Consider the following 17795-nt stretch of genomic DNA (forward strand, 5'->3'; position numbering starts at 1 on the left):
ACCGCAAACCCAACCTAGATCTCTATGCCCCCCCCACCCCAAAAAAGAAGTCTCCAGTATAAAAAATGATTACGAGATGAAAGCAATGATTCCGCTCGATACAGACTCGGAGTTGCATTGACTGCGTTTGCGAAATAAGGTTTTGCTTTAGATATAATATGAAATAACCTTAAGGAAAATAATCCTTTCATCTTCCAAACGACCACAGCTGGGAATTTGTTGTTGCAGTTATTTTATTTTATGTTTGCATTTTACGCTCTCCAATTATGTCCCAATAGTGCGGCTAAAGGCATCGCGTTGTGCACACGCTGAGAGGCAGAGAGAGTGAGAGGGGGGAGGAACACGTGGATTTGAGAACGTACGCAGGTAATAGTGACGTCATCCCAACGTAACAAACGGACTTTCCGCACACATTCGTCAATAACGCTTCGTGTGCTTTTGGTGTTACGTTTCTTGTTCCCCCACCCCCAACCCCGCGCCCGCATCTCCGATTAGCACGGTTGGCTACGTACGGCGCGAAAAAAATCTAACGTACATACATAGACTCGCACAGAGACCCATAGCCTCGCACAGAGACCCATAGACTCACACAGAGACCCATAGACTCACACAGAGACCCATAGACTCATACGGAGACCCATAGACTCGCACAGAGACCCATAGACTCACACAGAGACCCATAGACTTACACAGAGACCCATAGACTCGCACAGAGACCCATAGCCTCGCACAGAGACCCATAGACTCGCACAGAGACCCATAGACTCACACAGAGACCCATAGACTCATACGGAGACCCATAGACTCACACAGAGACCCATAGACTCACACAGAGACCCATAGCCTCGCACAGAGACCCATAGACTCACACAGAGACCCATAGACTCACACAGAGACCCATAGACTCACACAGAGACCCATAGACTCACACGGAGACCCATAGACCCGCACAGAGACCCATAGACTCACACAGAGACCCATATACTCACACGGAGACCCATAGACTCACACAGAGACCCATAGACTCGCACAGAGACTCATAGACTCGCACAGAGACCCATAGACTCGCACAGAGACCGATAGACTCGCACAGAGACCCATAGATTCGCATCTACATCAGTGGCATCTCCATCTACAGGAGATGATACAAATGTTGAAGCCATTCCACCTGTTTAGTGTACACGCCGTACACAATGTTTGAAATCGACGGGAGTAAAGTTGGACTTACGAACAAATCGACGTATGAACAGACCTCCAGATCCGAACTCGTTCGTAAGTAGAGGAATCCCTGTACAACAAACACCTGGTGTACCCAGACAGCCCCCCATCAAAGGACGAGAGAGACAGAGAGCGAGAGCATGCCGGCCACTTTCAGGGGCCGTTGTTGGCAAATATTGGAATTGATGATGGGCGGATGGGTGGGTGGCAGGGCCGTCCCTACGCCTCCAAACTAAATCGGAAGCAGATTGAAGCTTTCGTGACTGCAATTATTCATATTCTTAGGTTTTTTCGGTAAAGTCACGTGGGTAAAAAATTTTAATTAAAATTAATAAAAGTAAAATTAAAATAAAAATCACGACGTTTCGGAGGCAACACAAGCTTCCGTCTTCAGGTGGACTTGATGCAGCAGTCGTGCTGTGACGGTTCCACCTGAAGACGGAAGCTTGTGTTGCCTCCGAAACGTCGTGATTTTTATTTTATTTTTAAATTACTTTTATTAATTAAAAAAAAAAATTTTACCTACGTGACTTTACCGAAAAAAACCTCAGAATATAAATCGGAAGCATTACATCTGACATAGTGATGGTGAAGCGCCCCCCCCCCCAAATCGCGGGGCCCGGGTCAGTCGCCCGATTCGCCGTATCCTAGGGACGGCTCTGTTGGGTGGTGCCGATGATCGATGGGTTTATTTTGTTTGTAGTGCAGTGGCGTCGATGTTGATGTTTGGGTTAAATGTAATATTCATTACGGCCAAACACTCCTGTGTGTATGAGCCCCCCCCCCCCGACGTCGCCCAATGACCCCACACCTCGCCCCCACTTCCGTGCCCTCGTGACACGTGAGGAGTAAATGATGTGTGCGCACGACGCGTGTTTACAGACACGCTCAGAGAGAGACAGGCAAGTCCGCTCGCTCGCTCGCTCAAACGTCCCCCAAAGCGCACAAGCCCCTTCGGCAACGGGAACACAACTCCTCCGGTCGCCTTGACTCCCACCAACACTGGCCAACACACTTTTTCTGGCATAAGGTTTTTCCAACGGTTTTAAGGTAATTTTGGGGTGCTGATTCCAAATCTCACATCAGGTTTTTGAGATATCAAATATTGCATTTTCAATAAAAACTGCGGAAGAAAAATATCCACGTAAAATTATATTATAAACACACTATACTAAAAATACAGCATACTATTTTAACACTAAAGCAGTCACTGACTCGCAATAACTTGCAATCATAAGTGACAGAGTTAATTTCGGGTAAAATCAAATGAAAATGGGGTATGCCGATAGCATAAAATGAGATGTGATAGAGCAAATCTGAGATCAGATTTGGAATCAGCACCCTGAAATCAGTCTAAAACAGCTGCAAAAGTCCAGGCCAGAATTTTATTTTTTTTGTTTAATAAAAGTAAAATTAAAATTAAAATCACGACGTTTCGGAGGCAACACAAGCTTCCGTCTTCAGGTGGACTTGATGCAGCAGTCGTGCTGTGACGGTTCCACCTGAAGACGGAAGCTTGTGTTGCCTCCGAAACGTCGTGATTTTTATTTTATTTTTAAATTACTTTTATTAATTAAAAAAAAAATTTTACCTACGTGACTTTACCGAAAAAAACCTCAGAATATAAATCGGAAGCATTACATCTGACATAGTGATGGTGAAGCGCCCCCCCCCCCCCCAAATCGCGGGGCCCGGGTCAGTCGCCCGATTCACCGTATCCTAGGGACGGCTCTGTTGGGTGGTGCCGATGATCGATGGGTTTATTTTGTTTGTAGTGCAGTGGCGTCGATGTTGATGTTTGGGTTAAATGTAATATTCATTACGCCAAACACTCCTGGATGCAACAAAAGTGCATCCAAGTCCTCGTTTAACGCATCAGACGCGTTCCTCAAAAGTGCCGTGTTGGCACGAAAAACGCGTGAAGTGAAAAACTATTTACCCAGAAATAATGCAAGGGTAGAGTTTTGGCGACGCACAATGTACTTGCTACTGCTACTACTACGCACACACTCAGTGAAATGGCGGGACAAATAACTGAGGCTACTGTATGATTCCGCGTACTGTATCATACCGCTCGTCGTTTAGCTCAGTAAAGCAGTTCATCGTCCACCCCATCAGATACTGTGTTGTAATGGGCGCGTTCCGCGTTATAACGGGCACGTTCTGAATTATAACGGGCGAGTTCAGCGTTATAACGTGCGAGTTTTGCGTTATAACGGGGGAGTTTTGAATTATAACGGCCGAGTTCAGCGTTATAACGGGCGAGTTTTGCGTTATAACGGGGGAGTTTTGAATTATAACGGCCGAGTTCAGCGTTATAACGGGCGCATTCCGCGTTATAACGGGCGAGTTTTGTGTTATAACGGGCGAGTTCAGCGTTATAACGTGCGAGTTTTGCGTTATAACGGGGGAGTTTTGAATTATAACGCCCGAGTTCAGTGTTATAACGGGCGCATTCCGCGTTATAACGGGCGAGTTTTGTGCTATAACGGCCGAGTTTTGCGTTATAACGGGGGAGTTTTGCGTCATAACGGGGGAGTTTTGCGTTATAACGGGCGCATTCCGCGTTATAACGGGCGAGTTTTGCGTTACAACGGGCGCATTCCGTGTTATAACGGGCGCATTCCGTGTTATAATGGGCGAGTTTTGCGTTACAACGGGCGCATTCCGTGTTATAACGGGCGCATTCCGTGTTATAATGGGCGAGTTTTGCGTTATAACGGGCGCATGCCGCGTTATAACGGGCGCATGCCGCGTTATAACGGGCGCATTCCGCGTTATAATGGGCGAGTTTTGCGTTATAACGGGCGCATGCCGCGTTATAACGGGCGCATTCCGTGTTATAACGGGCGCATTCCGTGTTATAATGGGCGAGTTTTGCGTTATAACGGGCGCATGCCGCGTTATAACGGGCGAGTTTTGCGTTATAACGGGCGCATGCCGCGTTATAACGGGCGCATTCCGTGTTATAACGGGCGCATTCCGTGTTATAATGGGCGAGTTTTGCGTTATAACGGGCGCATTCCGCGTTATAATGGGCGAGTTTTGCGTTATAACGGGCGCATGCCGCGTTATAACGGGCGCATTCCGTGTTATAACGGGCGCATTCCGTGTTATAACGGGCGCATTCCGTGTTATAATGGGCGAGTTTTGCGTTATAACGGGCGCATGCCGCGTTACAACGGGCGCATTCCGTGTTATAACGGGCGCATTCCGTGTTATAACGGGCGCATTCCGCGTTATAACGGGCGGGTTTTTCGTTATAACGGGCGCATTCCGCGTTATAACGGGCGCATTCCGCGTTGTGCTAACAGTGTTCCGTAATGGAATAAGCGCAATTCGAAGCTTCGTCTTTGTGTCTTGGGACTGCGGTTCAAACAATATATACATATTTAATCAACGCCCCAGCAAACGCGTTATCATCCGGAACACGCTGTATTTGTCACAACATAATTATTTGGCTTCGTCGGTGAGAACATCGGTAACGAATCAACCTTGAATCCGTTACCTAACGCAGCGTGTTAACAAACAACAAATATCAACAAATGGGGGGGGGCAGAGGCGTGCGGGCGTGACGTTGACCACCCACCCCCTCGTGACCCGTGACAACCTTCACGGGTGCTACTCGCTATCAGCACTTGCCCCAGCAGTCTGTTAAGACTCGACGGGGGATCTTTGTCTTTGGTGAGGAGCGGTGCTTTAGCGAGCAGAGATGGCTAAGAGACCGGCGGTGAGTCGTGACGGTGTTCGCTGGGAGTTTGTCATCACGACGAATGACTCATCCACTCAGACGCGGCATTTAATAACAAACACACTGAGAGAGAGAGAAGCGTCTACATTTCCACACGGCCTCCCTATTCACTCTCCCTCTTCCCCTCCCTCTCGTCTCCCCCCCCCCCCCCGTGTCTCCTTCACTGCCCGTGCGTCGCCTCCGCGCTCTGATGAGAACGCTTTCTAAACGAAGGTCAACAAACACGTTGGCGAGACGCAATGCGCTTGTCTGACTCCCCACGGCTGTCGCTCGACATCGAAAATAGATTCATAATCAACGTTTTTGGGTTTAGATCGCGTTATTTATAAATGTGTCGTAACCCTCCACCACCCGACACGGCCAATCAGTAAAAAAGTGTCACGTTTACAAAAGACAAATAGTTCACTGCTTTAGCCCACCGGTGTGTTGAAGCGTGGAACCACAACATTTACAATTTGAGTAGTACGACGTTTCGCTGGTAATTGCATCCAGCATCATCGGGCAATTCGCCAGAATGGTGAGGGGCTCTGCTCTGTCTCCCGTTCTTATATAGAGCAGCAGCGATGGACAAGGTTCAACCAACCCCATTGATTTGCGGGCCACATCCGATGCTTCGCAGTGCCGGTTTAAGATAGTGCGGGGCCTGTAGCATATGTTCTAAAGGGTCCATAAATAAAATAAAACACGTAAATATTAAAAAAACACAATATTTCAACTTGCATAGTAAAGTAATTGTATTTGTTCATTTTCTATACAGCCAGATAATACGACAAATCGCTCACCTTAAACGCTCAGTCGTTCATAAAAGTTGAAGACGGTATAGTACTAGAGTAATAAAGCAAGTGCAGAATCACTGAACCGGAATTGATAGCTTGAAAGCATTTAGCGCGGGGCCCTTGACAGTCCGGGGCCCGTAGCTACTACTGTAGTAGCTGCACGTGTAGTAGCTGCACGTGTAGTAGCTGCACGTGTAGTAGCTGCACGTGTAGTAGCTGCACGTGTAGCTACTCCACGTGTTGTAGCTACTACACGTGCAGCTACTACACGTGTTGCAGCTACTACACGTGTTGCAGCTACTACACGTGCAGCTACTACACGTGCAGCTACTACACGTGCAGCTACAACACGTGTAGCTACTACACGTGTTGTAGCTACTACACGTGTTGCGGCTACTACACGTGCAGCTACTACATATGTAGCTACTTGCGCTACTGGGAACATCCGGCACTGATGCTTCGGATGATGTCACCCAACGTGAGGCGTGTGGGTTGCCTTGAGAACATGTAAACGCGCGCGTTGCGAAGCGTCACCGACACATCTCGTGCACATTCACGGATGCTCCTTCGTCGTCTCGTCAATCTGGCCCAAAACAATAAACATGCCCCCTATCACCACCCCCCCCTGTTTTCTTCCATCGCGGAGTCTCTTGCAGAGCTCCGAGACGCTGCGTCGTTCGCACGTGAGAAATACATCCTCCCAATTTCCGTGCGTTGTGTGGCAGTTAGACTGATGGCCTTAATCTAAGTTGTCTTGTTGTTGTTGTTCTTTGACTTGCATCCCACTGGGATTTTTGCACACAGCGTTGGTGTACGGTGTTTTTTCTACAATATTTTGCTGTCTTTTCTTGGATTTTCTGTTTGCACATAGTCACTTTAAGATGTTTTCTTGTTCATGTTTTTGTTTTTTTGTTTGTTGCGGTTGCACCCGATTCAAGAGCCGAATGGCTCACAGGGCAAAACCTAATAAATGAAACTTGTACAGGCATGACACACACACACACACAGAGAGACTTAGATAACCAATAGGATTACATAGACTTACATAGAGATCCACATACTTACATAGACTTAAGTACGCTTTCAAACACTCACATAGAGACCCATAGGAGGATATAGACTTACACAGAGATCCACATACTTACATAGACATAAGAGGGAGACTTGTAGGCTAGCATACACTCACACAGAGACCCACAGGATTACATAGACTTGCACAGAGATCCACATTCTTATACAGACTTACGTAGGAGGGCCCTTAGGCTCGAATACACTCAGATGGAGACCCATAGGATTACATAGACGTCCCTATATTCTTTAGGCTCACCTAGACATCATGACCTTTCATTCTGGACCAATCTAATTGAGTGCAGGATCTGGGTTTGAGCAGCGGGTAACGAAATTAATAGGAACACTCCAGTGCACGAGCAAGCATAGGATTGGCGCAATTGAAACACCGCGCGCATCAATTGGCGGAGACGGAGCGATGGAATCCACGCGTGTGCAGCGGCTGCGTGGATTCTTAGGGGCCGTCCATAAATGACGTCACGCACCTAGGGGTGGGGGGGTCAGACATTTGTGACGATGTGTGACGATGGGGGGGGTTTGGGAAATAAATGTGACGTCACATCAAAATGCGCAACTTTAAATATAGACAACACGTTCTACTTAATAAAATAGACTTTGAATAAATGTTTTATCCTAGAACATCAGAATGCAGCGCCACATTAAATATGCACTACAATGACAATAGTTTAAAGCGTTTTGAAGCATATTTTTTTTTGGGAGGGGGGGGGGCAGAGCTTTGTGACGTCATGTTTGAGGGGGGGTCTGACTTTTTGTGACGCCGTGTGACGAGGGGGGGGGGTCAAAAATCGTCCAAAATCGCGTGACGTCATTTATGGACGGTCCGCACCTTCGTGAATCCTTTCGAAGGCCTATAAATGTGGGGGGGGGGTCAGCTAAATAGACAACAATACAAATGTGGCGACGCAGATCGAAGGCAGAAATACTTGGAGTGCATCTCTTCATCCTTAACTCACAATGGGGACTCTAAACCCTCTACGTGGGTGTCTTGTGGTTGTTGTTGTTTGACTTGCATCGCACTGGGATTTTTGCACACAGCGTTGGTGTACGGTGCTTTTTTCTGCAATATTTTGCTGTCTTTTCTTAGATTTTCTGTTTGCACTCAGTCACATATTCACTTTAAGATGTTTTTTGTTCATGTTTTTGTTTTTTGTTTGTTGCGGTTGCACCCGATTCAAGAGCCGAATGGCTCACAGGGCTATACCTAATAAATGAACTTGAACTTGAACACCATTATATAAATCTGTACACACACGCACACGACCGTCTATCGTCTGGCGGCACTAACTCAACAGTTGGCAGGCTGCAGAGGTCGCAAACGGGTTTTAATTCCTTACCCGTACCTGTACCCGGCCGCACCAGGGTCGCAAATGGGTACCCGTACCCGTACCCGGCTGGGTACGGGTAGCCGTTCCCTACCCGTACCCTACCCGAAATGAGTGACAAACGGTTACTCACCAGTGACTCACGGCCTACCCGTACCCGGCCGCACCAGGGTCGCAAACGGCTACCCGTACCCGGCCGGGTAGCCGGGTATCGGGTAGGGTACGGGTATCGGGTACCCGGTTGCGACCTCTGGCAGACTGCCTGCCTAGCCATGGTGGTGACGTGCTGCTATGGTGGTGACGAACAGCGGTACGGCGAGGTGATCCACTTGCTGCAGCAGCCCCGAGCTCCCTCTCAGGGCCCTCCTCTTATCCTCTGGGCGTGGCCTTGCTCCGCCCTCACTACGCCCCCTTTCTGGAACCTACCAGCAGGTACCCGGGGCTTCCAGATGGCCCCATGCATGAACTTTGCCTGGATGTGTGTCCTGTCGTAGCTTGTAGTGTAGTGACACTTTGTAGACGGCGGCCAGCGCTATTGCACCACGCAGACAATACAGTTTGGAGACGACGACGAGTGGATTCTGCGTTGTGTTTCTGCCCTCCGGAAAAGTGGGGGGCGATTCGACAACAGCTGATAACTTCAATGGATGTTTTCTGGTGGCAATAATGAACTGATGTATTGACTGAATGCCAGCCTCCCTATCAATACACACACATAGCCCATCCATCATTATCATCATCAGCAGCAGCCATGGTCAATCCACTGCTGGATGAAGGCCTCTCACCCCACCGCCTTCCATTCACGGCTGTCGCTCTTGTCCCCGCTCTTCACCACGCCAGCTCTCACCATCCTTCCGATGGCAGCAGCAACGACAAATCCACACCGCGGCTTCGACTCCCGTCAAGAATCTCGGCCAAGGGCCATCATCTCGGCGACCGTGGGGGCGCCACGGCTGCCAAATCCCTCGCCCCGGTATTGAAGGAGGTTCGTGGGTTCGATCCCGATCCTCGGGCCTGCTGTGTATTTGGAGTCTGCGTGTCTCTCTCCTCTCTCTCTCTCTGTCTCTCCCCTCGGGTCCTCCGGTTTGTTTGTCCGTGCATATTAAGAATCGACGCCACGCGTTTCAAGTATTCGGCTGCTATCCGTGTCCACGTGACGATAAGCCACTTCGTTGAGCTATCATTTGCGGCCAGGCAGTTTCTAAAACAGTGGGCCTTTGCCTCGTAAAATAAAAAAAGAGTTTAGTTCAGCATCGCTTCTCGCCACGACGTGTCCTGACCAAGAAGATCCACTTAAGTTTGCGTATCTTAACGGTCAAAATGACACAATCAGGATCAGTATTTAGACAGGAGGAGGAGGAATCCAATGGAGGTCTGCAACTCAATGCTTCCTCACAGATGTCCAGTTAGTGCCCGGGTCTCCAGGGCGTTGCATGAAACACACAAATGCAATACAGGATGCAAATATTAAGATAGAGGAAAGTTAAGCAAGTCACTAAAAGTATATCATTAAAGCACGGACGTACAGATTGCACTTTACTTTACATAAATTACAAATGCAAACTCGGGCATGACAATAAAACAACACCACCAACAACGACGAACCAAGACAAAGATCCCCCGTGTAGCCGTCACAGACGTTTGGGGCAAGTGCCATTAGCGAGTAGCACCTATGAAGGCCAGCACGGTAAACGGGGGGTGGGGGGGGGGCAGCACCACGCCCGGGCGCCTTTGTCTCCCCAGTGACGACATTTATGCCCCCCACGTGTGTAAGCACACACCAAGACAACGCGGTCCCCTTGAACGAGGTTCCGCCTTAAACATCAACCATCGGTTAGTCTCTACACCAGCGCGCGTCTCTCGAATCCGTGCCGATGTAATCATCATCATCATCGTCGGCATCATCATCATCATCCACCTCGCAGCTGCAAACACACGTGCTGATTTCATCGCTTCATCTCTCACCCCCCGCCGCTCCCCCCCCCCCCAGGCGAAGGACCCTCTCAGACCCATTCTTTCCAAACGCATTATAAAAAAAATTATAACAATGAAACACGCATACGTGAGTCATCCGCATATTTGTTTAATGGCAGAGCGAGCGAGCGAGCGAGAGGAGAGTGAGAGAATAGGATCATAAAAATGTGGATAAAAAATGATGATAAAGAAACATTAATGCGAGTCCTACTTTAAAACTAAATATCAAGGACGGCGTGGAGAGAACGTCGCACGTGGCCCAGACATAGCCGCCCCCCCCGCCCCCTACGGCGAGGAATGAAACATTCCAACCTGTACCGAGCACACGATAATAATGATGATGATGATGTTTTAGTTGGAAATATCGCGTCGTTATTCGTACAAATCTGCACTTCTCACAATCGCTGAGGAACCACAAACCCGAGCTTTGGGACGCAGCTATCAAACAAGTGGCCACTCTCTCTGGCAGTCCTCCATATATGAAGATAGTTTTTTTGTTAGCCAATTCTAATTATTAGTTTTTTGCGTACGATGGCAGCAGCAAACGTGCTTCAGGAGATAAAATGCCAATGTCAACGTCTGCTGCTGGCCGCGACGACACGGGGCTTCAGCGGAGAGATACAGATCGTGTCGTTTTAGTCTTTCTCCGTTGAAGGAGCGCATATGCCACAATGTGTGGGTTTAACTGCGTGGCCACATCGCAAACTAATGAGTGGTTAACACGCGTGGGATAAAACCTTAGCAGCCGGAGAAAGTCCACGCGTGCGACGGGAGTGACACTGGGGCGCCACGATTACTCGGAGATGTTAATTGCCTCGCCTGGTGTACAAGGAGGGCGTGGGTTGGAACCCGATCCGGACGCCTGCTGTATATTTGGAGTTTGCGTGTCTTTCTCCCCTTGGTCGCGTGTATTTTTCTACGGATCATACGGCCCCCCCACCCCCCACACACACAATTAGAAACATGCGTTGAGATTTTTCGATTTAAAGCTTTCGTGACTGCAGGGATTCATCTTCTTGGTTCTTTCGGTCAAGTCACGTAGAATGGAAATAATAAAATAATAAAAATAAAACATAATAAAATAATTCTCACGACGTTTCGGCCACAACGCAAGCAGCCGTCCTCAGGTGGAGAACAGGTCTGTCGAGAAGACAGACTCTGTCTTGGCAGTCCTCGACAGACCTGTTCTCCACCTGAGGACGGCTGCTTGCGTTGTGGCCGAAACGTCGTGAGAATTATTTTATTATGTTTTATTATTATTATTTTATTATTTCCATTCTACGTGACTTTTACCGAAAGAACCAAGAAGATGCGTTGAGATTGTTTGGCTGATATACGCTTCCACATGATAAGCCACTTCGTTGCAGAAGGGATGGATGATATTAGGCCGCACTTAGGCTATGCCGCCTTCTCCTGGCGAGACAGGGTATGGCAATCGAATGTATCGTTCCGGATGACCGCTGCAAAGTATGATCTTGAGTTTTGATTATAGTGTGCTGATCTTTAAAGGTGTATTGACAATTTTTGATTCTGCTACTGATACTCCTGTTGTTATGGAGTGACTCATGCAGGCAGCTATAACTGCAAAGTTTGGTCGTACATGTTATGTATATCGTTTATTGTGAAATTTGAATCTCAGTTCCTATGATCACTGTTACATTGTTTTTATAGCTTTATTTTGGTGAGTTTGAAAACTTTCGGTTTAGCCATGTTTGTTTGTTGTAGTACAGAGTTATCCTGATAACTTGAATCTACATTGTCTCATGGTTATTATTGTTTGACTTGCATCCCACTGGGATTTTTGCACACAGCGTTGAAATGCGGTGTTTTTTTTTCTGGAAGACTTTGCTGTTTAATTCCTGGATGTTTCTGTTGCGTGTAGTCACGTTAAGATGTTTCTTGTTCATGTTTTTGTTTTGTCGCGGTTGCACCCGAGTCAAGAGCCGCATGGCTCACATGGTTATACCTAAATAAATGAAACTGAAACTAAATCTGCATGTGATCCACCAACCTTTGCTGCTGCCTCCACACTGCCGGATTACATGCCACGTGCGCCACCGCATGGCTCTACCGAATAATTAGCGTGCTCGTATTTTTAAGTAGAATATTATCCACTCGATAAGCGGACACGCCGCCGGCTTGAGGACACTCTTCATCCAGCAGTGGATTGATCATGACTGACAATGGCCGCAATGACGACGCGCCTGCTGATGATGATAGTTGGGCGGAAGAAAAAAAAAATCTAAATAATTTCCTGATGAAACAAACCCGAGAGCCAAAATCCGTTGATAGCCTACTTAGAAACGAGACCCATTTGGGCCATAGTTATTATATTGCTCGGATATGTGGTGGTCTTTAATTCCCATCTTAATTACTTTATTACGATACACGTCGAGGGCGGGAGGTCGTGTTTGCCCAACGCAACGGGCGACTGTGGACTCTGCACAGAGCAGAGCACTTATTCCGTCACTCACGAATGAAATCATTAATCATCGCCGTGAGTCAGACTCGTATTACCTCGCCCGCGCTCGCAGTCAAGAGACACGTGGGCTCGCGTGTACGCGTGGGTGGGGGGGGTGTGAGTCAATCAAATTTAGAGCGGTGGCGCAGTGGTTAGCGCACTGCGCTATGATGAACCCGGCGACCCGAGTTCGTTTCCCGCTAACGACCACGAACACCGCGGTCGCGATTATTTGACCCGCTCGTGGACATTCCCCTAAGTCGACTCAGCTTCAAACGAGAACCTGGTGCGGTGTGTAAACATCGCCACGTGGGGATACAAAGGCGGTCGGGCGTGGTAATTGCAACCCAACCCTCGTGCGTGTGCCGTCCCGGCCTTGAAAGGTAAACACATTAAACTATTTTTTTTATTTTACCAGGTAAGGCCCACTGAGCTATCTAGCTCTTTTTCAGAAGCGACCATGCTATCAGAGATGATAGCTCAACGAAGTAGCCTATCACGTGGGCATTTATCGCAGCCAAATGCTCTAAGCGCGTGTTTCTAAATGTGGAGGGAAAACCCGGAGGAGCTGAATACAAATCCACGCGACCACGGGGAGAAAGAGACACGCAAACTCTAAATATACAGCAGGCATCAGGGTCGGGCTCGGACCCACGACCTCCTGTATACCAAGCGAGGTAGTTAACATCTCGCCAACGCGGTGCCCCTAAGGTGACCGCTTAGATAGGGAGGGGGCGGGGCTCGTCAATCTTTGTCTTGTGAGTCTATCACGAATCTTCTATAGACGTTTGTCAGTCCACTGCTGGATGAAGGGCATCCCTCACCGTGCCGTCATAATCTCCCACGGCCCCGTGATGGATGAATCCTACAACCCATCGCGGGGTGCGGTGCCATCGAAGGTGTCATTACGGCCGGAGGCGATCATGTTGAGATGTTTCACACATCGGCCAGACAGACGGCGGCCTTAGTAGCCGTCATGGGAGTTATCTTCTTGGTTCTTTCGGTAAAGTCACGTAGAATGGAAATAATAAAATAATAAAAATAAAACTTAATAAAATAATTCTCACGACGTTTCGGCCACAACGCAAGCAGCCGTCCTCAGGTGAAGAACAGGCCTGTCGAGAAGACAGCGTCTGAATGAAAAAGTCATGGGAGTTGTTTGACTTGGCCATACATCACCGCGCTGGTCAGTGCGTGTTGGTGAAATGGGGCGGGGGGGGGGGCAGTGGGGGGGGGGGCCACCCAGGCCAGGACCGGCTCAGATATCCCTAATCCTGATATTAGTCGCCGCCAGGAATCGAACTCGGGTTGTCAGGGTTCGTAGGCGGCCCAGCGCCCAAAGAGCTGCGTCATAGCTCCTGTGTCAATCATCATCAAACTCTGGACCGGTTACGGTGTCAATCATCACGACACGTGTCAATCATCCATAGATACAAAATACAAAGATCTCCCTATAGCCTTTCAAAGGCTGCTGGGGCAAGTGCTGTTAGCGAGTGGAGCCTATGAAGGCGGCACACGAGGGGGTGGATGGCCACGTAGGGAGTTCAATTCGCCAACCACTGCGCCACCGCTCCGCTCGTGCAAGAGTCAGACCGCCCCCTGGCGTACGAATCAAAAATTCACCCGAAAATTGTTAAATTGGTCATTCGCACAGCAAATCGTTATCGTCGTCTCCCCTACGAGCAAGACTTCATAAAGCCCGTTTGTAGGCCATGTGCCGAGTCACCTTGTGCACCAACACAGGGACAGCTTCCACTGGGGGTGCCCTTTATAATGTGTTGAGATGAGATGATGTAAAGTTGGCAGTGCGGAGCCACAGGTGGTACATCTGCCGGTGGTCTCAGTCCCTGGGTTTGATCTTCCACGAAGCTCGTGTTCCACCCTGAATCGTATCCGCACAAACCATGGCAGTAGATGCGGATACCCGATGCACAAATGGATCGTTAAAAACTTTCCAGGAGTGTGCCACTGCGGTCATCCAGAACGGACCGCAACAACGTGTAACGAAATTTCGATTTAAAGCTTTCGTGACTGCAGGGATTCATCTTCTTGGTTCTTTCGGTAAAGTCACGTAGAATGGAAATAATAATAATAATAATAAAAATAAAACATTATAAAATAATTCTCACGACGTTTCGGCCACAACGCAAGCAGCCGTCCTCAGGTGAAGAACAGGTCTGTCGAAAAGTCATTCAGACTCTGTCTTATCGACAGACCTGTTCTTCACCTGAGGACGGCTTTTGAGACTCTGAATGTGAAATCGTAGTCGTTGGTCTGCGTCTACATCAGCAGCCGTACGAAAAAAAGTAGAAGAACCCATAACACCTGATACCTGTCCCGTGTTTGCTGTTTTAACTTGCTGAACCGCCCAGACTGGACATCTGTAAAAAGAACTTCATACCTCATCGGATCCCTCCTGTAGTCTCCATGAAGTATCATGGGACCTTTTTTGCCAGGAAAAAAAGTAGGAAAAATAAGAATAGGGTTTACCCTTCCTGGCAAAGATGTTCAAACACCAAATAAGATACATTTTGCAAGGAATCAAGTGTGCATTAACCACAAACAAACATGCTCTGACAATGCATGTGTGGTGCAACAGCCTCGAAGCCACTCTGCAAGCGCCGCGACCCCCCCCCCCCCCTGGCCCCCACATTGAGTACACACGCGCCACATTAAATACGCACTACAATGACAATAGTTTAAAGCGATTTTAAGTATGTTTTTTTTTCGGGGGGGGGGGGGGCAGAGCTTTGTGACGTCATATTTGATGGGGGGGTCTGACTTTTTTGTGACGCCGTGTGACGACGGGGGGGGGGGGTAAAAAATCGTCCAAAATCGCGTGACGTCATTTATGGGCGGCCCCTTGGCCTATACCAGAGACAGCCTTCTTTAGGGCCCGATCTCCCCAGTGTCAGACCAGAGAACAACGCCAAAAGGCGAACAGCACAAGGACAATGCACGTGTCAGAGCATTTATAGTTCGAGGCAAGGCCGTAGCCATGAAGTCAACATTGGGGGGGACCAAATCTTCCAGAGGGTCTGGGGGTCCCCCCCCCCCAGAAATAAATATAAATTTAAAAACTCATTTCCTGCCTAGAATATTAAAAAAATCCACTAACACATAGGATGGACTTTTTATTTATTTTTAACAATAATCTCTAATAGTGTATTGTATTACATTGCTCTGTTTTTTTTACCTTTTCTTGTTTCATTGTATGTAATGGCAGAAATTAGGGATTAATAAAGTACAACCATAACCACAATCATATGAACAGAAATATATTTTTCGATTTAAAGCTTTCGTGACTGCAGGGATTCATCTTCTTGGTTCTTTCGGTAAAGTCACGTAAAAGGGAAGTAATAAAATAATAAAAATAAAACATAATAAAATAATTATCACGACGTTTCGGCCACAACGCAAGCAGCCATTCTTCACCTGAGGACGGCTGCTTGCGTTGTGGCCGAAACGTCGTGATAATTATTTTATCATGTTTAATTTTTATTATTTTATTATTTCCCTTCTACGTGACTTTATCGAATGAACCAAGAAGAGAAATATATTTTATAGCAATATATTGGGGGGGACATTTTGAACATATTTGAATATGGGGGGGGGGTGGGGGGATGTGCCCCCCTCCCCCCCAATATATATTATAATTACGGCCTCGGTTCGAGGTGAGCAGCTCCATCATGAAGATTCTGAATTCCTGCCAGCAGCGAGACGCCCACAACCTCACGTGGCCTCAAGGTGGCACCTCGCGCCGTGGTGACGTCACCGCCACGTGACGAATCGTCGTGTGGGCGGGGGTGGTGGCGGGGGGGTCACGTGACGACGAGGATCGCAAGATAAGAACTTCGGATTTGAAGCTTTCGTGACTGCAAGGATTCATATTCTTGTTTTTTCGGTAAAGTCACGTAGGTAAAAAATTAAAATTATTTAACTTTTCATTAATTTTAATTTTAATGTTTTACCTACGTGACTTTACCGAAAAAACCCAAGAATATAAGAACTTCGTTTTATTTGTATATATATATTTTTAAGTATTTTTTGTTTACATTTCCTATACTTTGCATCTCTTTCAGTTTTTTTTTCTATTCTCGTAACGGTCTGACCTGCCACCTACTAGGCATCTGTGAAAAAGAGCTTTATAGCTCATCGGATTACCCCTGTACTGTGGTTCTTCACCTGGAATGCACGCAGACCCCTGCGAGACATGGGCAGAGGTTTTTTTTAAGAAGGTAAATCATCTCAATACACGTCAGTTACAACTTAGTTTCATTGAACCCGATCTAGTTATTAACATTGTACATTTTTTGTTTTGTTTAAACGATTGAGAACCAAAGGGGTGCAAGGCTGCAGTAAATGTTAATGATCGCTGGGGTTTAAATAAAAAAATTGTGAATCTGATTTCTTGATGCCCGATTACGATCCCACCTCCCCCTGCCATCTGGCGCCTCCTCCTGCCCCTCCCCTTTCCCCCTTGCCCCTCCTGCTGCCCCCCCCCCTCGCCCTGCCCCTGCCCCTCCCCCTGTCTCTTGCCCCTCCCCCTGTCCCTTCCCCCTCCTCCTGCCTCCCCCTCGCCCTGCCCCTCCCCCTGTCCCTTCCTCCTCCTCCTACCCCTCCCCCTGTCCCCTTGCTTCTCCTCATGCCCCTCCCCCTTTCCCCCTTGCCCCTCCTCCTGCCCCCCTCGCCTTGCCCCTCCCCCTGTCCCTTCCCCCTCCTCCTGCCCCCCGCTCGCCCTGCCCCTCCCCCTGTCCCTTCCCCCTCCTCCTGCCCCTCCCCCTGTCCCCTTGCTTCTCCTCATGCCCCTCCCCCTTTCTCCTTGCCCCTCCTCCTGCCTCCCCCTCGCCCTGCCCCTCCCCCTGTCCCTTCCCCCTCCTCCTGCCCCTCCCCCTGTCCCCTTGCTTCTCCTCATGCCCCTCCCCCTTTCTCCTTGCCCCTCCTCCTGCCCCCCCCCCTCGCCCTGCCCCTCCCCCTGTCCCTTCCCCCCTCGTCCTGCCCCTCCCCCTGTCCCCTTGCCCCTCCTCCTGCCCCCCCCCTCGCCCTGCCCTCTACCTCCCCTCCCTCCCCAACACCGCTTTTAAAATCCATAGACCGGATAAGCGCATAGCCGCCCAGGCTCGCGCGCAACGCCGTCGCCCCCAATTGGCTCAGGGGTCGAGGGGGCGGTCACGTGCTGCCGGTGGGGCGGGGGGGCGTGGCGC

Source organism: Lampetra fluviatilis, chromosome 35 (assembly GCF_964198595.1).
Source record: "Lampetra fluviatilis chromosome 35, kcLamFluv1.1, whole genome shotgun sequence".
NCBI lineage: Eukaryota > Metazoa > Chordata > Hyperoartia > Petromyzontiformes > Petromyzontidae > Lampetra > Lampetra fluviatilis.